Source organism: Agrilus planipennis, unplaced genomic scaffold, assembly GCF_000699045.2.
Source record: "Agrilus planipennis isolate EAB-ADULT unplaced genomic scaffold, Apla_2.0 scaffold48, whole genome shotgun sequence".
Taxonomy (NCBI): domain Eukaryota; kingdom Metazoa; phylum Arthropoda; class Insecta; order Coleoptera; family Buprestidae; genus Agrilus; species Agrilus planipennis.
In genome coordinates, this window is record NW_020438937.1 from 691044 (window position 1) to 715691 (window position 24648).

At 35.0% G+C, this 24648-nt stretch overlaps 1 long non-coding RNA gene across 2 annotated transcripts; it reads left to right on the forward strand.

Annotated features, from left to right (window-relative positions):
• Positions 1–858: 858 nt before the first annotated feature.
• LOC108732512 lies at positions 859–2441 on the forward strand. Of its 2 annotated transcripts, XR_003231083.1 has the most exons (3): positions 859–1067; positions 1143–1262; positions 1322–2441. It is a non-coding gene; the product is annotated as an uncharacterized LOC108732512 (long non-coding RNA). The 2 variants fall into 2 exon arrangements; XR_003231082.1 differs by having other exon boundaries at positions 1143–2441.
• The last annotated feature ends 22207 nt before the right edge of the window (positions 2442–24648 follow it).

The following is a 24648-nucleotide window of genomic DNA, read 5'->3' on the forward strand; positions in this document are numbered from 1 at the left end:
TTTATTAGCTAAATAGTTTATTGTAAGTTATCCTTCGTTTTATTTGGTAGATACTTTTTGAAGTAGTCCTTTTTCTGTAATTGATTCGGTAAAAAGTAACTGATAAATGTTACAACTTTTAAGTATCCTAGTCACATTTAAAAATTTAGAAATTGTGATTTAAGATATTAAAGGTTTCACTTGTGAGGAAATTATTTGCAGACTTATCTTGAATTTGTACTGTAAAAGTTACAATAAATTTGTTTCAATAAAATACAGCAGCTTAATTTCTTGTTTTGACATTAATCTAATAAATATTATTAATAACAAGAATAATCACTGGATAATAATTAATTTCCTTCAGCAATTTAAAAAAAATATTAACTATCCATTAGGACGTTATTCTCACATTTAATTTTGTTTAAATAAGTGGGTTTTTAATTAATAAACTCCTTAGTTACGCATAGGCAACCTTTGATACAATTCCATTTCCCTACGTTCATGTGTTAAATTTTGGCGAAGGCGCCGGACACGTTTAAATTTCCAAACGCGAAGTTAAAATTTTCGATTTTTGTACTAGGAGAGCATAAAGAGCTTGGGAAATATAAAATTTCTTACACCTTTCGTCTGAACACACCTTTGGTTTTTTGGTTACTTTTGTAGTAACTTCTAGTAACTTTTAGTAACTTTCGCTGGAAGTGGTTACATAACACCTTATCTAATTTAATTAGGAAAATGTTTAAAAATGTAATTAATAACTAAATAACACTAAAATGTAGATAATTATATACTTAAAGTTTTAGGCTACTAAATTAGCTCTGTCACAAATTAAACATAAATCATACATTTTTGTATAATTCTGTTTCTTTAATTAAAACAACGGCAATCGGGTTATGCTTTTATGTTGTTTGTAAGTGGTACAATCTTAAAACTAAAGAATAATGAAGAAATAAACAGAAATAAGTGCTGTCCTTAACATATTTCGGTGTTTTTATTAAATTTTACTTAACTTGAGCGTCATTCATTATGTTCGAATGAATTCATTGATAGTTTAAATAAAGGTTATATTTACATTTTGATTTACTGCAGTAAGTGTAAAAAGTATAATATATTTAACGTTTCTACTGGGTTAACATTCATTTATTAATTTATTTTATTTTCAGCAATTACCTTTCAGTCCTGAATGTTTGTTAAAATATAATTAAACCATCTGATAAAACTACACAACAGATACTACTGATAGAAAGCATAACTTTCAAATGGGACCAAAAGGACTGTGATATGTAAACCACCTATGCATCGAAAGGTACATGTAAAGTAATTATCTTCTAATTTGTTCTAGGAAGTACAAAAAGCAAGTAAAGAAGACTACCAAGATTGACATGTAAAGAGGAAGTGAGCAACAATGTGCATTAATAACAGAATGTGCTTTGCTGATATCTTTCTAATGATGTTAATAATGAATAGCAGGAATTACAATCTAACCGACCTGCAAATACTGCCAATGGAACACATGTCATTATACTGTTAAGTAGTTGAGCATATGAGTTTGTTGCAAATCTACCTTTAGAATCAATTCCCTCTACAAGTAGGCATTTACCCACAGATTTCTTTATGCCCTTCCTTACATGATGATCTATTGATATGGTTTTAAGTTGCAACTTGTGTTTGAATTAAATCATTAGTACATAGATTCTCTTTCAAAGTTAAATCTTATTTTAAGAGTATTCTTATTATACTATGGATTCCTGATTTAAGGCATAGTAATGAGTTAAAATGTACTTCAATCCACCATGAGGTGGTACTTGGTCACTACATTTTGATCTGGACAATGTTCTTTCTTTTAAATAACTTCATAATAAAAACACATAAACTAAATGTAATACCTGCATTAATAAATACACTAAAGAAGTCTGAAATCATTAATTAAAATGAATGCTTGTTTGTGTAGATAAATATGTATATCACACCATAAATCTCATGTACTGTTAACTTTTTGATGAAAGTTCATTTGGTACTTTGCAACAAACTGGTTACCAGAACAACTGTACGCCTTCTAAAATAGTTTTAACTATTATAAACATTTGAAATTACTATGTGTTGTTGTTTATTACCGTTTCAGATACAAAAATAAGTTTATATTAATACATAAAACTAATGTATTCATAGTATAATTGTCTTTCCAACATTTTTATTAGCTAAATAGTTCATTGTAAGTTACCTTTTCTTTCGTTAACTATGTACTTCTTGGAGTAGTGCCTTTTGTGGGTAATTTATTCGGTAAAGAGCAGCTAGCAAATGATATTAATAAAATGCAGATGTAAAGTATCTTATTAAGTTTTAAAAAATTATGAAATCATTTAAGATATAGAGGGTATTATTTTTGAATACTGATTTATTTTGAATTTGTACTATAAAAGTGTATATAAGTAAATTTGATTTAATAGAATGCAACAGTTTAATTACTTGTTTTCTTTCAATTAAAAAATAACAATAAAAAGAATAATCACTGGACAATAAATTTTATTAAATCATTTAAAAAAAATAGCATCTATAAGGACAATTTCTAAACAGTTTATTGAAACGTTTAAAAATTATTAGTATATGCCAGGAGATAAATCTTATTTCCAGAAAGATGTTCCAAGATTGAAATGAAATATAATATCTAAATGACCATCTTATAATTTTCAAACGATTTCTCTTTACAAAATTAATTGATTTTCAATTACTTCTACAATATAGATAACCCATCTTACATGTGTGTAGAGTGGTTTGCAGGTCTTAGAACTTTGCAGACTGATTTTGAACTTTACAGATAAAAGCCTGAAAAGATAAAACTTAGGATTAGTTAAATTTTTTTTTAAGTATTATTTTATATTTTATAAATAAATGATTTGCCATTCGCATTAAGAAAGTAACGATGCTAAAATTTCAAATAAATCAAATAACATTTTTTAATAAACATTCAAATAAATATAAATAAATGAGTAAAAATATAAACTACTTTAAATAGCTATAGACATAATGCATTTAATGCATATCATCACATACTTATGTAAACATTGGATTCGCCTTAATTTAGTATGTACATTTATGCATGAACATTAGAGTCAAAGACAACAGGTACGAATGACTATGAATTTTTGTTGGACATTTCTGCATATTGAGTAGAGAAAAGTTTAAAAAGAGAGCCTTGGCGATCATTACCATATTCGACGCCTCAACTGAGCGAAGTTAGATTTTCGATATACTTGATGACAAATACAAATGTTAGGAAAAAGGGGTCTGATCTAAATTGTTTATTATTTAATATCATTTATATTTTATGTATATGTTTCATGCACATCATAAATAATTGACTTATTATTTAGCTGATGGCCGCGATAGAATTGCACAGTATCAAGTTGCACCCGCAGACGATGCGCGACTGCCGCCTACTTTACGATGAGGCAAAAGTACGAATTTCCTCCTTCATGTGTTTCAGGGCTCCTGAAATTTTCGACTGACCTCTGTATAACAATATAGAGTGGAGTAGAAGCTTTGGTAAACACGTGTTTAAATGAGAACGTATTGTTTCACACTAGGATCCGCCTGCGTGACCGCGGGGGGCGAACTTTAAAATATGGTCAGTCACATCCGGTGCACCAACTGTTCATTCATACTTACATACATATTCACACATGCATACAGCGTTCATTACAAATGGGCGAAGTCACACTGCATAAATAATTTAAGAACTTTAAAAGAACGGAACGAGATATTACTATGTGGCCGCGGCGATTTATCTACAGATGGATGGACGTTATTGTTATTATTGGCACTCCGGTCGTCGAAAACGCTACGGAATGGTCCTAAATTTCTGAAGAAACTGAATAGGAATGAGGAATCGGTCGTTATTTCGACATAGGAGGTCCATCGCAAAATTCGAGGAAAAGGCGACGCCTTTGTTTTCCCATTAATACATTAATTTCCATCAAAAGCGGAAATAAGCCTGGTACAATGTTTGCGAGAAAGGGTGCTAATTAATGTTTGAAATCCAAATGGGGATTGTGTTTAATTCCTCTAACGATTTAAATAAAACTATATTTTCCTCACTACATGTAAATTACTTTTGAGCATAGCTCACTTCACGGAATGTCCTAGAAAATAGAATTGGGGTGGAACCAAAAAAGAAGTGAATTTAAGTCTCAAAAGCTATTTCGACTTCTTATCTTACACCCTAATTTAAGACCCTCGTAATTAATTTAAGTACTATGCAAACATAGTTTTGCTAATGCAAGTGTAATAGTCCTAGTTTTAGATTTTGATAAAATAAAATCTAATAACACTAATTCAGCTTATTATCTCCTACCCCACCGACAACAGCAATTCAAAATCAGTAATAGTACTAGTGGTGAGACATCGTCATTGTAAACAATATCAGCTTATCTTATGCAGGGCCGGGCTCTAGGTGCGTGCAAATATTGAAAGAAGTTTTAAAAACTATTGCCGATCTATAGCCTAAGAAAAGCATGCAGGATTGGTTGTGCTATCAATAGAGATGAAACTGTACGGTCTGTGTATTTTAAATGCTAAAAATGCAAAATACATATTTTCAAAATACTTTTTTCAAATAAATACTTTTTTGTAGTACCTATCTAATTTTCTACGTTTACTTAAGTATAAAACATTTTTTAAGAAAACATTGCAGGCATTTGCTCATTTTTTAAATATTGAAGTTTTTCTAGACTAATAGGTGTTTGCACTATATCACCAGCTGCGAAGATTGAGTATGATACATATTTTTTTGTTTGAAGTTATTAAGATATAGTTTTTCTGTCTTTATGTTATAATTTCTTCAGTTCAGCAACAAATAATTCTTTTGTATACTTCCTTATTTGCCTTTGTCACCCGTTTTAATTGGAAAAAAGACATTGATGCCAAAATAGTTTGTTTAGCATGAAAGGTCAGAGCCAAAGGGGTTGCAAATAACATCAATCATTTTATATCAAAATGTTTACAACCCCATTTTGTTTTTGATCTTTTACACATTGTAATAGGAGAACGATATCAATTTGGAACAAAATTCGGTGGACCATGACATTGAACCCGGAAATCAAATCGATCAAATATTTTAGATTATCCACTTCCAAGGAGTTTAGAATTTTTTCGGTTTTCTTCAGTTAAAGAATTAGACGGCGTACATGGAGTGTCTCTTTGTCCCTTTTTAAGCTTCTAATACCTTCAATGGCCAATAATGTAAGCAACTTTCATTCATTATTTTATATAATGCTTGATCGCTGATACTAGCAAGACTTTGAACGTCAAAAATTTGTTTTGCATTTTACAAATAGAAAATACGATTAGAAAAGTATTTTAAATTAAACACAAAATGCTTTTCTCAAAAAAGTATTTAAATGCAAGATAAAAATATTTTGTATTTTCAAATAAATCATATGATGCTCACGAACGCTCGTTTTGTCTCTTTTTGGCAATGGTACATACATACATACATATATCTTGTTCATCTAATAGCACGGTATCACCTGCGGAGCACGTGAGTGACGAACGTGCTGGGCGAATCTCAACAAGAATCACGATCACACTATAAGCAAACTGGTAAGTATGGCTAATAAGGTGTACGTGATTTCGCCACGACCGCCTTTAATTGATACCGCGATCGCCAAATTGCCGGCCGTTACCCCCTGAGCCAACTTTTATTTTTTTATTTGCACCTGGCCTTAACTCGAATTGATAGGTGACCATAACAAGTCCATGGTGACTTAACTGTACTTCAGTTTTGGGAATAATGCACAATTCGCGCAGTTAATACATACACTACGTGTAATATATTAGTGATAAGGCGAAAAGTTCACCACACATAGAAATTAAACATTTATTTGTTGGAATTGTTTCCTTATATCTATATACCATATAATAGGAAGGGAGTCAGACAGGGATGCACACTGTCACCGCTACTTTTTAATCTATATATTGAAGACGCGATCAACATCATTAAAGACAGTACACTGTAGGGATAGATATACAAGGACAAAAGATTAGTATGCTTAGTATGCTGATACAGCAGTATTAGCATCTAGCAAGGAGGAGTTAGAGATAGCTTTAAATAAAATGGAAGCGGTGTTGACAAAACAGTATTCTATAAAAATAAATAAAAGTAAAACAAAAATACTGGTACGGAAGGGAAGAATGTACATTTATGCATGAACATTAGAGTCAAAGACAACAGGTACGAATGACTATGAATTTTTGTTGGACATTTCTGCATATTGAGTAGAGAAAAGTTTAAAAAGAGAGCCTTGGCGATCATTACCATATTCGACGCCTCAACTGAGCGAAGTTAGATTTTCGATATACTTGATGACAAATACAAATGTTAGGAAAAAGGGGTCTGATCTAAATTGTTTATTATTTAATATCATTTATATTTTATGTATATGTTTCATGCACATCATAAATAATTGACTTATTATTTAGCTGATGGCCGCGATAGAATTGCACAGTATCAAGTTGCACCCGCAGACGATGCGCGACTGCCGCCTACTTTACGATGAGGCAAAAGTACGAATTTCCTCCTTCATGTGTTTCAGGGCTCCTGAAATTTTCGACTGACCTCTGTATAACAATATAGAGTGGAGTAGAAGCTTTGGTAAACACGTGTTTAAATGAGAACGTATTGTTTCACACTAGGATCCGCCTGCGTGACCGCGGGGGGCGAACTTTAAAATATGGTCAGTCACATCCGGTGCACCAACTGTTCATTCATACTTACATACATATTCACACATGCATACAGCGTTCATTACAAATGGGAGTTATCCAGGCTACATTGTTGTAATCTATATAAAAAAGTGCTGACATAGGTCTGCTCTCACGTTGGAGCCTTGATAACAAGTCTGAACTGGAAACTGCTTTTGCATAGTTAGCATTTAAGTTTTCTTATTGTTCTTTTTAATTATAAATCTTTAGATTGTTACCAGCGCGTCTACCATCTAGACGTAAGAACCTACAACCCATTTTACCTAGTAACATTTTCCACTTGTATTGAGTATTGATGTACTAGATAAATAAATAACTTTGAACTCACGAAAAAAGCTTGGTAACCTTCTCAGTCCCCACAACGTTTTTTAAAATAAATTTTTAAAAACAACTTTCGGAGGACTTAAAACAAAACTGGCGCAGTCGTGACGGATTTTCGGTGAGTTTCCTGTTTTGCAAGCGTACATCCGGCAAAGTGATCCCGTACCCGCGACGTCCGAAAGTTCGGCAAAGTGAAATTAGGAACAACCGAAAAGTGAGTTCAAAAAGGTGATAGTTGCTGCTACAGTCTCCCGACCCAAAGAGGCAACGAGGACAGAACTGGGACAACTAGACAGACCGCCAAAATCCGGAGAAACAGAGAGGGTCTCCCGACCACAACAAGGGCACCGAGGAACAACCTTCCAACAACTCCAAAAACCAGAGTAACAGAGTGGGTCTCCCGACCAAAACAAGGGCACCGAGGAGCAACCTTCCGACAACTCAAAAACTTCATCAGAGGAACCGAGTGGGTCTCCCGACCAAAACAAGGGCACCGAGGAGCAACCTTCCANTAACAATCACGTCGCGTTGTTCTGGTACCCAGACACGATATCCTTGCACGTTTTCTAAGTACCCCATTAGATAACCCCTGTATGACTTTTTGTCCAACTTGCGTCTCCTCTCCTTCGGAATGTGGACAAAACACTCCGTGCCGAAGACTTTCAGATGTTGAATATCCGCCCGTTTTCCACACCATAATTCCATTGGAGTTTGTCCTGGTATCCGTGTAGATCCCGTACGATTCAAAATGTACACAGCGGTATTCATGGCCTCAGCCCACAAGAAATTCGGAAGATTTTTGCCCGAATACAACATCGACCTCGCCGCTTCGACAATTGTACGATTTTCCCTCTCGACAACACCATTTTGCTCGGGTGTGTAGGGTACAGTCACCGAATGTTTTATTCCTTTATTTGTTAAATATGATGTCACGTCTTTATTAACAAACTCTTTTCCACCATCGCTTTGGACTTCCTTCACTTTTTCGTTAAACTGTGTCTCTATTTCATTTAGGAACTGTTTAAGTTTTTCTACCACTTCAGATTTTTCTCTAATGAAGTATATAACTCTATATTTACTATAATCATCTTTGAATAGTAAATAGTATCGTTTCTGACCCAGCGATTTGACATGCATTGGCCCACACACATCCATATGGATCAATTCACGTGGTTTGTTTGTTCGTGCTTCTCTGCGATTTCCTATACTCTGCCGGTGATTCTTGCCGAAAGCGCACCCATCACAAACATCATTATCGTAGGTCAGGTCCAGTCCAAACTGCTTCATTAACCCCTGCACATGTTTCTTACTTTGGTGTCCCAGCCTTTCATGCCATAACTGAATATTATCGACATTTGTTTTTGTGAAAACACATACATCCGCGCTCGCACCCTCGGCCGGTGGTTTTATTACACGCACAGCTAGCCGATAAAGACTTTCAGCTTCTACGCCCATCGCCACTACTTTCCCGTCGCGCAAAAACATGCAGTTTTCCCCGTTATTGTTTACTACAAAATCAACACCCTTTTTGGCTGCGACCTTCACTGAGAATAAATTGTGAGCTATCTTTGGTACATACAGAACATCGTGAAGAGTTCCCGATAACCAAACTCCGTTTGCGTAAGTTTCGACGTCAATTTTTCCAGTTCCCAGAGCCGCAATTGACTCTCCGTTACCGACGCGTATCATTACCGGTTCCGAAAAGTCTCTATATTCACAAAACCAGTCCCTTCGCTTGGTAATATGATTCGATGAGCCGGAATCAATTATCCATAAATCAGAACCCTTCACCAAATCGGTAATTCCAACAAATGCTTGTTTTTCGTTATGCATTTGTTTCTGTTGGTTCCCGGTTTCAGGACAGTTCTTCTGTAAATGTCTTTTCGAACCACACTTCGCGCAACCCGAACAATCTTTACGAAAATGACCCTTCTTCCCGCACGTGTAACACTTCATCACTTTCTTCTGTTGGGAATTCTTGTGTTGAAACTTTGTTTTAGACACCAACGCCGTCGTCATTTCTTCAACATCATCTTCTTGTTTTTGAAACCTCAACTCCTCCGTTATTAAACGAGTTGTTAAAACTTCAAGAGTCCTTTTCGTTTTGTCTGTTGAATCCCATGCACTATGGAAATGGTTAAATTTGGACGGTAGCACCGATAATATCCTGGACATCAGCATCGAATCCGGAATAGCACCTCCAAGCTTCTTCATCTTACTCGCCATTTGCTCTAGTTTTGAAATGTGCTCAGCTACCTTCATCGTAGAGTCCCATTTGAATTCAAAAAATTGTTTCTGAATCAAAGCCAGACTCTCGTCAGACTTTAAGTCATATACGCTATGTAGTTTTAGCCACATTTCCCTTGCATCTTCGCAATTCATCAACAGTCGTAACGGTTTTGGCTCCACTGTTGTCACAATGATTTTTCTTGCAACACGGTCGGACTTTGTCCATTTCTTTATCAACCGCTCGTAATCTTCATCTGTAGATGTAGGTTTAACGAAGGTACCATCACATACCTCCAGAGCATCCTCACTATCAAGCAACGTACTGATAACGAACTGCCACTGTTGCCAGTTGTCAGCATCGCGAAGTTTTTCAACCTTTGGCTTGTCTTCCATTTTTTCGCCAATGAGTGTACTACACGAAAGATACTAGTCACACCCCAAATAGCCCTTCAGTTTAATTGTAACACTCACTTGCGCCCTGGGCCCATAACCTGTTAAGATTTTTATTATCTTTATGTCTGTTACAATTCGACTGAACAAGAAAACACTTCTATTCTGCTGAACGTTTATTGAACGACTTAATATTCTTCAGTACCAAAAATGTTTCTTTATACATATCGATCTCGACCGGATACATAACTCATTCTCATAGACATAATTTTGTTCGCACTGCATGTATGCGATCGAGCGTCGCCGCCACAATAGTAAAACAAACAATACAAGAGTTTTCATTCTAAGAAATCATATAGTAAAATACAAGATTAACAAAACACAACAATTGATTAAATTTAGTTTTTCATTTCCAACAGAGGATAACGCAGGGTTGGGTCGCCTTCAATAAAAAGAGGTCACTTCTATGCTTGCGAACGGTTGATTTAGAAATTCGAAAATGTTTGTTAATGGTGTATGTTTGGAGCGCGGCGCTGTACGAGTGCGAAAATGGACGGTGGGCGCTGCGGAAAAGAAAAGGTTAGAAGCCTTCGAAATTGGTGTTACAGGCGAATGATAAGGATACCGTGAATAAAGAAAGTTATAAATGAAGAGATATTAAAAGGAATAGGAGAACAGAAGATTCTATGGAAGTCAATAAGAAATAGGCGAGATAGATTGGTATAGGACACCTTCTAGGTCTAGTCAGAGTCACATTAAAGGCAGAAACGGGAGTTAGGAGGGGTAGAGATAGACCTAGGTTAGATTACTGTTCGCAAATAGTTCAGGATGTGGGTTTTTCTAGTTTTAGGGAAATGCGAAGATTCGCTCAGGATAAGAAAGAGTGTGGTGGTGCATGTCCAACCAGTCTTAGGACTGACGACCTTATAATAATGACCATATACCCCTACAGAAAGTACGATGCTTTCCCATTATTTTAGGGACAAAAGCGCAACATTCGTTCCCGAATAAGAAATCGCATTTACTACTTTTCATAAGGAATGAATTTTAACATCATCCTCTTTTTCTTCCTGTGGTGATATGATTCCTTATGTGGGATGTTATGCTAAGCTCTCGTTATTGAAATCAGGAAAAATCATCGTACTTACGGTAGGGGTTTGGCAAAAAATCGTACAGGGACACCAAGACCCCTTGCTCCGGAAGGTTCCTGTCCATTGCTTTTTTGTTGTAGCTTTTTCTTTACTTATTATCAATTCCTCAGAAACACTTAAATTTTCAATAGTTTTGAAATTATTATTATTATAGTAACATTCCGTAAGTAAAGAGAACACTACTATTCAATTGAATCCTAATTTTTCTGATTATTAAACGATAATCAGTAGATTATTATCGTTCGTAAGCAAAATCACAAGAACATTCGAATGAATTGCAATGAATAAATTATTTTCGAAAGGTGACGGTATCTGTGATAAGTGAATGTATATTGGATTCGTTGTACATGAGTGTGAAAATAAAATGTTGCACTTGTGAAAAAAATAGGTATTTGTATATATGTAGTATTGAATTGTGTTTGATATGCAACAGTAGGTTTTTGTCGGTAGGTCCGAGGACACCTTTTTCTGGTATCCAACACTACCCAGTCGTACGGACGGCTGGGTGTCTTTTGAAGATTTCCCCTCTCAGTCGGGGTGACTTAATCAGAGTGAAAAAAAAGAAAAAAATAATCATAATAATAACGAAACCATATATTCTTAATTATTAAAAATTCGAAAAAAAGAAAAACAGTAATAAATCAATCAGATTGTCAGGTCAAAAAGGCAACATTGGTAACAACTGATTGAAAACAATCCCACTCCAAAGTGACAATGTCGAATTTTGTTAACCAATCAGGATTATGACATCAATTTATAATGACACTGTGATAAGAAAACTCCACTTGATGCGACTGCAATGAAAACCAAACCGTTGTCGTTTGCATTTATTAGTACTTTCAAAGTAGAAAATAGGTAGGTATAAAAATTGTCCAAACACAAACAAAAATTAACATCTGTGTCCCATTTCCAATTGCTGTTTGTTTAGTTGGTTGTGGTTTTCTGATAGTTCTAACATGCAATTCAGTTGTTTCTTGTTTCTTTGGGTTTTTAGTCAGTGGTATCAACATTACATACCGATGATGGCCAAGCCAAAAGGCCGACGATGGTCTTTATCTTCGTGCCCCCTATTAATCATAATCAATTCGCGACGCGGCTACTCATTACAGGCTGTTATAGATTGCTGATAGTCCTTCTACCCGGCCGCTCAACGTTCCTCGTTTCTTTCTTTCGTTCAGTACATCATCACACGCCATCACCTTTAACAGCTTCGCTGGTGCTTAGTTCTTTCTCGCCATCGATCGATTTCATGCTGAAGGAATTCCATTACCTTTCATTAGCTGGCTCCTTAGCAGAATGCACGTTCTCACATGGTACAGTTGCTTATTATGACCATCTATCGGTTGCCTCTTTATCTCAATTTGCTAACTGTATTAGAAACAATTAAGGCGGATCGAAATCCGATTTGTCACGAATTTTTAAGTCTCAAGCTCTATCTGTTGGAAATGACAAAAATGGTAACCTCTCACTATTCGCATATTCACTATTCACGATTTAACTATTTTCGATTCGAACTTATGAAACTGTACATATTCAATGTGAGAATATTGTACCTGTAATGTTAGTTAAAGTCTGAAATTTAACACACTGCTGAAAAATTCTTGAAGTCAAATGTATCAGACAGAGTCGATTAAGAAAATTTTACTGTTATTACCTATACAATATATACAAAAAAAATTCTTTATTGAAAATAAAAAATATCTTAATGCAGATCAAGAGCAATGTTGATCAATCTATGTAGGTAATACTACATTTTTTTTCACATATTTATTGGATTTAAATCAAAAATTCGTGTCAGTATAAGAACAGTTAGTCATCAACAGAAAATTCAAAATACTTTGGGGTTACTAAAATATTCAAGAATTAAGCTAATGGATTTTATTGAACTCAAAACAAGAATCTGAAAGAATTTTCCCAAAAAAGACATGGCAAATTCAGAAATGAATAACCCTTGATCGCCTGTGCTCTGCTCTCTATCACGAAATCTATAACTATATAATTGTCATATTAACTAGTTTAATTGTCTAACAGGAAAGTTAACATAACTTTTTACTGTAAATAGATATTGAAAGATTAATTCAAAACACTTCAGACTAAATATTGTTAAATTATGCTCGACATAGAAGAGCGCTTGAAAGTCTTCAGGGATGAAGATTACTTTGTAATTTGAAATATCACAAGTAAAATCCTTTTTTGCTACTAATCAATGAGAGTTAATAATACAATATTATTACGTAGAATAATAATATTAGTTTAGTTAAAGGATGTGCACTATTATAATTTTAATGAATAATTCATAGTTAAGTATGTTAAAATAATAGTCATCATCATTATCATCATCATAAGGTGGTCAGTCCTAAGACTGGTTGGACACGTACCTTCACTCTTTCCTATTCTGAGCTAAACTTCGCATTTCCCTAAAACTAGAACAACCCACATCCTTAACTATATGCGAACAGTAATCTAATCTAGGTCTACCTCTACACCTCATAACTCTCGTTTCTGCCTCTCTCATTAGACCTTCATGCCTGAGAAGATGTCCTACCAACCTACTTCGCCTATTTCTTATTGACTTCCATAGAGTCCTGTCTTCCCCTATTCTTTCTAATACCTCTTCATTTATAACCTTCTCTATCCACGGTGTCCTCATCATTCGCCCATAACACCACATTTCGAACGCTTCTAACCTTTTCTTATCCGCCGCGCCCAATGTCCACGTTTCGCACCCGTACACCGCCATATTCGGACATAATCTTTTTGGAATTTCCAAATTAACCGTTCGCGAGCAGAAAAGTGACTTCTGTTTGTTGAAGCTACTTGACCCTGCGCTATCCTCTGTTTTATATGTCTACCAGCAGCTCCTTCCATTCTGAGTTATCTGACTTCCTAATAGATACCGAAAATCAGCCACTTCTCCTAATTTTTTCTCATTTTTTTAAATAGTAATATCCAAAAAAATTGTTTCATTTTATATCAATACGTACATTTATCAGTTCAGATTGGTAAATCCCCTAAAATTTTAAAATATTCTTGCACTATGTAAAACGAACAGAACATTCAGTAGATACAATTTGCGTTATTACTTTGTGGAACCAAAGCAAATCTTTCATACACTTGGCCATATTTATTGCAAAGATAACGCGCACTGTCGTGTTCAGAAATCATTACATAAATGGCGGAACAGCTTCGAAAATGGAAACTTAAATTGCTTATCGCGAATGGAAAACACTAATGTAATAAGAACGCCGTAAGGACAGAAGATTAAAGATGGCTATCGCCGCCGAAACTTATAACTCAAACTTTAATAAGAAAACGGAACGTTCTTCTTATTAATAGTCTTGAAAGAATTGAACATTAAGTGCCAGTCAACATGAAAAAGTCACATTTATATCGCGGTTGGTTAGATTAAATTTTTCCCATTAGGCAAAGTATTATTGCGATTAAAATCGGCCATAAATTTGTACGATTCGCTTTTAACAAAACGATAGACAGTTATCGAATGCTTCTTATTATGAACTGCTTACTTGTAACAGGAAATCCATCAAAAAATTGCTACTTGGTACCTGTCTCAAAAACTATTCGTTACACCACTTCATTAAAAACTTGTCCTGCTATATATCCATTCAACCCTAAAACTGAAAATGAATTTTCTTTTATTCCTTAGTTAGTCGTTATTAATTACTTCTCAATCCATTTTTGTTATCATAAAATCGGTATCACAAATCCTATGCGGTTCCTGAGAAAATTGAGATTTAAAGACATATCTTTTTAAGAAGGTACCTACATAGGTAATTTAGTTAGGGATGTGGGATGGCTCACTTTTGGATTAATGCGGCTCAAGATAGGACGGAACGGAGATAATTGTCCAGCCACTTACCAGACTGAAATTTACTTAGTATACTCAGGTTGCAAAAACCCTATACAATAATGTAGTCTCAGTAGACTGACATATATGTGAATATTATGATCATAAGGTCATCAGTTTTAAGACTGGTTGGACACGCACCTCCATTCCTTCCTATCCTGAGATAATCATTGCATTTCCCTAAAACTAGAACATCCCACATCCTTAACTATTTGCGAACAGTAATCTAATCTAGGTCTACCTCTACCGCTCCTGACTCTCGTTTCTGCCTCTAATATGTCTCTGACTGGACCTTCATACCTGAGAAGGTGTCCTACCAATCTATCTCGCCTATTTCATACTGACTTCCATAGAGTCCTTTGTTCTCCTGTTCCTATTCTTTCTTTCTAATATGTGAATATTATAAAATTCCAAAAATATTACATACATATGTCGGTGTCGGTCGGTTAAAAATTGTACCTTCCCATCCCTGCAATAAGATGCTCATGACTTAGAAAGTGTCATTGTTAAGGGCGACGAATATTACTTTTGCCAGGAGCGGCCAAATTGTTAGATCGGGACTTGATAACAAACAAATTCGGCAGTCCCACCATCTGCCTTATAAATAATGGGGGTTCGATTAGGCACTAAAGATAGAGATTCTTCTTAAAGAAGCCTCTGGTTATCTACTACACTGAAAAAAATTTTGTACGTAATAATAATTAACGCCGTTCATCAAATGAAATAAATTGAAACTACGAAAAAATTCATTCATTGTATGAACATATTCATTACTTTTTTGAATAGGTAATGCTACAGTTCATTAATATGATGAACAACCTCGCATCAAAAGCTTTCTTGAGAAATTCCTTCCCACTGGTAAAATTGATGAAACTTTTCATTAAGTGACGACTCTTTTTTAACCCTAATCTTTGCTTACGTCATATGGAACAATATGATTTCTAATGATGGGTTCATTACATTTATGAACTTTTACATACACCTATGAACACTGAACTGAGGAATGAAATTTTGCATAAAATACATGAATACTTTCATCGATTTATGCAAAAATTCATCAATACAATGTACCAATTCATCTATTTTACTGGATAAACCGCTAAAAAAATTAACATCAAATCAGTATACGACCACCCGCGAAAGCGCAAAGAGTGTTGTAGCTATGTGTCCTGTTTGTGTGCTGTGAATTAAACAATGAACCGGAATGATACGGTAAGTTTTATTTTTTTAACAATTAAATTGTATTGGTTATCTGCACTTTTACCACGAGAAAGTACCGCCTACATTTTTTGGCTTTAAAAAATCTGTAAGAATTAAAGTCTCTAGAAGTTCTGGTAGCGCACTTTATTGTCTCACGTCTTCTTTATTTTTTCAATGTGAGGATTTATATTCAGTCTATAAGTCTTTACTATTTTTCTATTAATAAGAAAAATCTTCTATTTGGAATCGGTAACACTCAATCAGTAATAAAATAAGAGTTGCAATTCTTAAGATTTAGTAAATAACAGTACAGACACACAGTGCAAAAGTGATGTTTTATAAGTAACATCTTTTCAGGAACATTCCGTTTCCACTACAGGAAACAATATTATCCATAACCATGAGATGTTTCATTTGTGGAGAAACAATTTACGGTGAGAAACAGTAACAAAATTTCTATATCCTTCTACTTCATCTATAGAGAAATAACAGACGTTTTTTACTTAAAAATTTCAAATCGAAATTTTGCTGTCTGTGAACGGGTGACGTGGTTGCTGTTAGATAGAAATGCTATCCCTACCTAGCTAGGAACTAACAATTTTGGTATTACTAATTCTACATGCAATTATCTATTCAAAATCTATAAAAGGGTCTTTTTAAATTCTGTATTTTTTTGATATCACATTGATTTGATTTGGGAAATGTTTATTTTATTTTTACAGATTCCACAGTTGTAAAACTTTTTTTGAGCCTTCATGGCTACCTTTCCCTACGGGCAAAATTGTCAGGAAGGTCAACAACGGAAGAAAATCTGTGACTAAATACGCTATAAAGGATTCTCAGGAATCATTTCTCTTTATCGGAAGGAGTGTGCAGCATATTGAAGAACCACTTGGAGTTCCTCAAAGCCCGATCAGAAAACATCCAGCCGTTTATCATGGCAATAGCCAGCGAAGATTTCCGGACCTTTGAAAGCTTCTATGTCTATGTAGACGGAGTAAAACTAAACTTTTAAAATTTTTTACGTAGTGTAGATATATGCTTCAAAATATTCCATTTGATCAATTTAGAATAACCCCAAACATGTACTCAATTTTGGTTGTTTATCGAAGACTATTTTTATAAGATGAATTCCACTTCTAGCAAAAATAAGTCCACTAAGCATTACTTGTTAATGGAGGAATTGAACCGGTTGTAAAACAAATTAAAATTTATTATTTGTTGTTATTTAAAACATAATGTAAATTCTTTTCTGTATTTTTCTTTGTTACTTTTGTTAGTTCTTAAAATATATGTTTTGTAAATTACAAGATTATTTTATTTCCCCACGACTATTTAATTATTTTAAGCTCCTTAATAGTTATGTATGTGTTTATCCATACGATGAATGTATTGTATCAATATAGTGAAAATATATAATGGATTTGATGAAAAAGTTCTTCCACACTATGAATAAGTTATATTGATATAATGAACGTATGTAATGGATATAATGAAAACATTCATCTACGTATACTACGAACGAGTTTCAGTAATATAATGAACAAGTTTCGTTAATATAATTAATTCTATAATTTATTGAAGAAACACGATTATTAATTTTTACAATCGTATTCATAGAAATAATGAATTTGTTCATTACTTCAATGAAATCCGCAAAGGTTGGAAATCAATGAAAAAAATCATCAACTAATGAACACGATCATCAATTAATGAACATACGTTCATAATATTAATGAACCAAATCATTGGACCAAAATTGATTAATTTTTCATCAATATAATGTTTTTTTTTATTGAATATATGTACCTTTTTCGTTCAGTGTAGGAAGCCATATTTGAAAATTACTAATTATATAATCCAACCGATTCTTCGAAAGATTTTTTAAAAACGGGTAGCAATCATGTTTCCTGCCAGGAAAGCCATATGCGGCATTCCTAGTAATGGGAGAATGAAGCAAGGCGTTATACATCCTTTTTAAGCCTTTTAAAGTCCACAGGAGACAGCGTAGCCAACTTCGTTAGGAACTTAACAGCGCCCTTCCCAAAATTCTAATCGGGAACAATAAATAGAACATGGAGATAATCATGAATTACCTTCTCCTGAATAATTAATAATGAGATATAAAGAAAATACCACAAATGGCGTGGTGAGCGCCATCTGTAGTACGATGCTACATTTTAGGCATAAAATATTCCTAGAGGAAGCAGTTTTAATTTTGTTCTTCCTGATGCACATTTTTAATTAATCGAGATCTTATTTGAAATGAAATTATGCGAATTTTGTAATCAGCATAGTTCGATTTATCATTGGCATAAGTTAGCAGTTGCACGCTTGCTTCAGTTAAGTCAGTGTTAATAATAAACAAGAGGCACCCGTTGGCGCATGAACATATACATATGTAGTAATATCGGAATAGGGCTGTTGGCCGCGTGTGGAGCCATAAATATTGTGCGAAAGAGCAAGAACCAGAGGTGGGAAAACGCAGGTACCGCAGGATAAATAAATAATTAAATAAATAACCGCTTGTTAGCGAGGTGTGTGGCAGGAGGAAAAGGATGGGACCGGTTCGCGAAATGGCCTGTGAAAAGGAGACACGAGAACGTTTGTAAATGCCTGACTTTAACAAGGAGGTGCCAGGGCCGGAATACCGACTATGGGACCCCGGGGGCTCTCTCGTTCTGGCTTCTACATCTACAGCGGGGATCGTATAAGTCTCTGAATAATTGGTACCTCTGTAATAAAATAAACACGATAAATATTGTCGCTCATGCCGATAAAAGCAACAATGCGTTTTTGAAAATACTACACATACCTATACGTAATCCTAAAATGTAGCATCGTGCTACAGATGGCGTTTACTGCGCCATTTGTAGTATTTTCTAAAACGCACTGTTAAGACAGCAGGTAAATGTTGGTCTGTGTTCTGTCGGAGCTGCCTTCGAATTATTTTAAAAGCAACAATGTATGAAACTTCCGAGAAGTCGAAGATTTTCTCAACATCTGTTGGAATTCATCAAACAAGCATACACCACATATGAACCTGGTAGTAGAGTTTGCAATTTGAATGGGAATCTGCAGTTTCCTCTTCATATGTAATAAAATGTTAGCGGAAAAGCCCTTAGTGTGGATAACATTCAGAGTTTCGAATTGCTGGACTCGAAATTATACTACGTTGAGGACATTGCCTGATACGCAACGTCTTAGTTTTGCCAGTTATGTGTTAGACAAAGTACGAAACGCATCCATACCTCGTTTCTTACATTACTACTACCCTACTTCTCTAAAATTCCTTTAATATCACCCTCATCCGTTTTGCTACTTCAAACTTTTCTTCTACTTATTTACAACTCATATCAACCCACTGTTCCTTTCATGCTCTACACTTCCTAATTATTTCCAACTTTATCGCCTTATATCCTTTTTGCCTTTCTTCGTCTGTCCTGTTTTCGTATTCCCGTTTTTCTGTTAATCCTACAATCTCGTTTGTTATCCAGGGGTTTCTACTTTCGTTTTGTTTAAGACCTAGTACATCTGTAGCTGATGACTTTAAGCACGTTTTAATGCAGTTCCATTTTGTCCTAATGTCCCTGTCATTCGTTTCTCCCGCCTCCTTTAGTATTGTATCTAGCCCATCCTGCGTTTCACTACATTTTAGCTTTACTAAGTCAAGACGTCTCCTACCTTCCATCTTTTTCAGAATTGTCAATCTAAGATTAATCTTAAATATATATTACGTTAAGATCGCTTTCTATATCTGCTTCTGCATAAATCCTACAGTCCTTCACTTGATTTTTAAATCTTTGTCTAACAAGTATGTAATCTAACTGATATCTCCTTGAATCATCTGGCATCTTCCACGTATAGCGCCTCCTAACGTGACGGTTGAATAAAGTATTCGCGACGGCTAAGTTATGTTTATCGCAAAATTCTATCAGTCTATCTCCCCTAACATTTCTATTGCCTAATCCAAAAGAACTTGCTATTAGACCATCTTTACCTTTACCTATTACTGCATTACGAAACGAAACATGGTAGCGTCACCTATGTTAGTTTCTGTTGTTAGGTTAGACAAGGTAGTTTACGTTGTGGTGAGTAAAAGGTACACCTTCCTCCCTGAGGGCTCTTCCTGTCTCATCTCATAGGTGAGACTTACTAAAAAATTTGGGCGTATTTTTTATTTTTAGCCCCACTTACACATAACTATCATGTGTCGAACTTTGCCTAACATATATCTGGCCAAGGACGCAGCCAATTTAAGTTCCATGTACCTAATCATCATCATCATCGTCATCATAAGGTCGCCAATCCTAAGGCTGGTTGGACATTGGTTGAATTAATCTTCGAATTTCCTTATAACTAGAACATCCCACATCCTTAACTATTTGTGAACAGTAATCTAATCTAGGTCTACCTTTATTCCTCTTAATTCCTGTTTCTGCTCCTAATACGTGTCTAACTAGCTCATCATGCCTGAGAAGGTATCCTACTCTATTTCTTATTGATTTTACTAGTCTTTATAATAATTCCTCATTTCTAACCATCTCCATTTACGATATTCTCATCATTCGCCTGTAATACCACATTTTAAACACTTCTAACCTTTTCTTTTCCGCCGCGTCCACCGTTCACGTTTCGCACCCGTACAACGCCGTGCTCCAGACATACCTACACCTATACTAATCTTTTCCGAATTTCTAAATTAACGGTTCGCGAGTAGAGAAGTGACTTCTTTTTGCTAAAAAAAATATATAATTTCCTGGATACCGAAAATCAGCGACTATTATATAATAAATAGATTTTGTAAAAGAAAAATTTGAATCTCGCGGGCCGGAAAAATGTTCAAAGCGGGCCGCGGGTTGGCCACCCTTGATTAAAACGGTACCAAATGTATAAAAAAGAAGTTTCACTACCGACCAATCAAACCGGGTGTAATTTCGTTAGCGTTCGCAACGGAAATTCGATAGTTGCATCCACTTCTGTTAATTATTTCAAACAGCGCGTTTACAGCGCTGTTTGAAACACGAACTGACTTAATGTATGTAACGTCTTTTGTACGAACAAATACACAGACGCGTGTACACGAAAACGACGGTACAACAAGTACGTATGTATACATACATGGGTATGTATGTATAAGCAGGACCTCCTCCTACCCAGTCGCGGGAGGACGATTTCTGTTCGACCGAACGATGGCATCAACGGATAATTTATTAAGGGTGCGAGGGTGTAAATATTGCCCACAATAGCACCCCGTTGCGTTCCAGCCACTAAAATAAACGATAAAAAATCTCGACAAATATGCGATCAAAGATAAACGGCTTGCTCACACTCGTATGTACACGTCATGAAAAGAACCATAGCGGTTTATGAGAGAGACGGGGACTATGAGATTGTGACGACCACACCGCATAAAATGAGAAAAACGTGTCTTTTACGACTCGATCCATTCGATTATTATTCCAAATTAAATATTGTTATCGATTTTAAACACCATATTCGTCGTTAATGGCGGTGCAAGTCGATACTACTAATCGTCCACGTATCTAATACGATAAGTGATTCTAGCTTCTAGCTATTATACAATACCACGCTACATTCTGTAATTAATTGATTAATAAATATGTATATTTAATTATACATGAAAATTGGAGACGTCAAGATAAGTAGGTATAATAGTAGAATGATCGTCCATCACTTGATGAAACTTTTTTAATAAATTAACATGGTTTAAGTTTCACTACAGTCATTTATGTATGGTTAAAACAACGTTTCCTTTTTAGATTTTAATTTTTATTGTTAGTTGTTAACAATACCTTATATTAAGAAATTCAGAGCCACTAGTACGTCTACGATTATTTCCTGTATTTGATACTAGGTTTTATTGGCGTTGATGCAGATTATGGACGACCATGTAAAACTAATTTTTCTGTCCCTCAGAAGAAGTAATTTTTTTCTAGGTAAAAAGAACTCTATGTCCTTCTCTATACTTCTTACAATGCATGTATAATATCACATGATAGGTTAGGTTAGGTTAGGTTATAGGTTATAGGTTTTACCCGCCGCTTTGCACGTCTTGATGTCCTAAACACGAGTCAAGAATCATTGACGACCACATAAAACTAATTCTTACAACTCTCGGAAATACTGTTTCTTTTCTGTTTAAAAAATACCCTATGTCCTTTTCTGTACCTCTAACAATGTTCGTACGAAATCGCATGCTAGGTTTTACCCGCGGCATTACATGCGTTAATGTACTAAACACGAGTTAAGGACCATTGACGACCATATAAAACTAATTCTTCTTATATTCCTCGAAAATACTGTTTTTTTTTCTGATTAAAAGGTACGCCATGTCCTTTCCTGTACTTCTAACAATGTATGTACAAAATTTCATGATAGATTTTACCCACGGCTTTGCACGCGTTAATGTATCAAACACGAGTCAAACACATAAAACTAATTCTTATATCCCTAGGAAATACTGCTTTTTTTCTGGATAAAAGGTACGGCGTTGTACGGGTGCGAAACATGGACAGTGGGAGCGGCGGAAAAGAAAAGGTTAGAAGCGTTCGAAATGTGGTGTTATAATAGGCGGATGATGAGGATATCGTGGGTAGAAAAGGTTAGAAATGAAGAGGTATTGGAAAGAATAGGAGAACAGAGGACTCTATGGAAGTCAATAAAAAATAGGCGNGTTTGTTTAGTTGGTTGTGGTTTTCTGATAGTTCTAACATGCAATTCAGTTGTTTCTTGTTTCTTTGGGTTTTTAGTCAGTGGTATCAACATTACATACCGATGATGGCCAAGCCAAAAGGCCGACGATGGTCTTTATCTTCGTGCCCCCTATTAATCATAATCAATTCGCGACGCGGCTACTCATTACAGGCTGTTATAGATTGCTGATAGTCCTTCTACCCGGCCGCTCAACGTTCCTCGTTTCTTTCTTTCGTTCAGTACATCATCACACGCCATCACCTTTAACAGCTTCGCTGGTGCTTAGTTCTTTCTCGCCATCGATCGATTTCATGCTGAAGGAATTCCATTACCTTTCATTAGCTGGCTCCTTAGCAGAATGCACGTTCTCACATGGTACAGTTGCTTATTATGACCATCTATCGGTTGCCTCTTTATCTCAATTTGCTAACTGTATTAGAAACAATTAAGGCGGATCGAAATCCGATTTGTCACGAATTTTTAAGTCTCAAGCTCTATCTGTTGGAAATGACAAAAATGGTAACCTCTCACTATTCGCATATTCACTATTCACGATTTAACTATTTTCGATTCGAACTTATGAAACTGTACATATTCAATGTGAGAATATTGTACCTGTAATGTTAGTTAAAGTCTGAAATTTAACACACTGCTGAAAAATTCTTGAAGTCAAATGTATCAGACAGAGTCGATTAAGAAAATTTTACTGTTATTACCTATACAATATATACAAAAAAAATTCTTTATTGAAAATAAAAAATATCTTAATGCAGATCAAGAGCAATGTTGATCAATCTATGTAGGTAATACTACATTTTTTTTCACATATTTATTGGATTTAAATCAAAAATTCGTGTCAGTATAAGAACAGTTAGTCATCAACAGAAAATTCAAAATACTTTGGGGTTACTAAAATATTCAAGAATTAAGCTAATGGATTTTATTGAACTCAAAACAAGAATCTGAAAGAATTTTCCCAAAAAAGACATGGCAAATTCAGAAATGAATAACCCTTGATCGCCTGTGCTCTGCTCTCTATCACGAAATCTATAACTATATAATTGTCATATTAACTAGTTTAATTGTCTAACAGGAAAGTTAACATAACTTTTTACTGTAAATAGATATTGAAAGATTAATTCAAAACACTTCAGACTAAATATTGTTAAATTATGCTCGACATAGAAGAGCGCTTGAAAGTCTTCAGGGATGAAGATTACTTTGTAATTTGAAATATCACAAGTAAAATCCTTTTTTGCTACTAATCAATGAGAGTTAATAATACAATATTATTACGTAGAATAATAATATTAGTTTAGTTAAAGGATGTGCACTATTATAATTTTAATGAATAATTCATAGTTAAGTATGTTAAAATAATAGTCATCATCATTATCATCATCATAAGGTGGTCAGTCCTAAGACTGGTTGGACACGTACCTTCACTCTTTCCTATTCTGAGCTAAACTTCGCATTTCCCTAAAACTAGAACAACCCACATCCTTAACTATATGCGAACAGTAATCTAATCTAGGTCTACCTCTACACCTCATAACTCTCGTTTCTGCCTCTCTCATTAGACCTTCATGCCTGAGAAGATGTCCTACCAACCTACTTCGCCTATTTCTTATTGACTTCCATAGAGTCCTGTCTTCCCCTATTCTTTCTAATACCTCTTCATTTATAACCTTCTCTATCCACGGTGTCCTCATCATTCGCCCATAACACCACATTTCGAACGCTTCTAACCTTTTCTTATCCGCCGCGCCCAATGTCCACGTTTCGCACCCGTACACCGCCATATTCGGACATAATCTTTTTGGAATTTCCAAATTAACCGTTCGCGAGCAGAAAAGTGACTTCTGTTTGTTGAAGCTACTTGACCCTGCGCTATCCTCTGTTTTATATGTCTACCAGCAGCTCCTTCCATTCTGAGTTATCTGACTTCCTAATAGATACCGAAAATCAGCCACTTCTCCTAATTTTTTCTCATTTTTTTAAATAGTAATATCCAAAAAAATTGTTTCATTTTATATC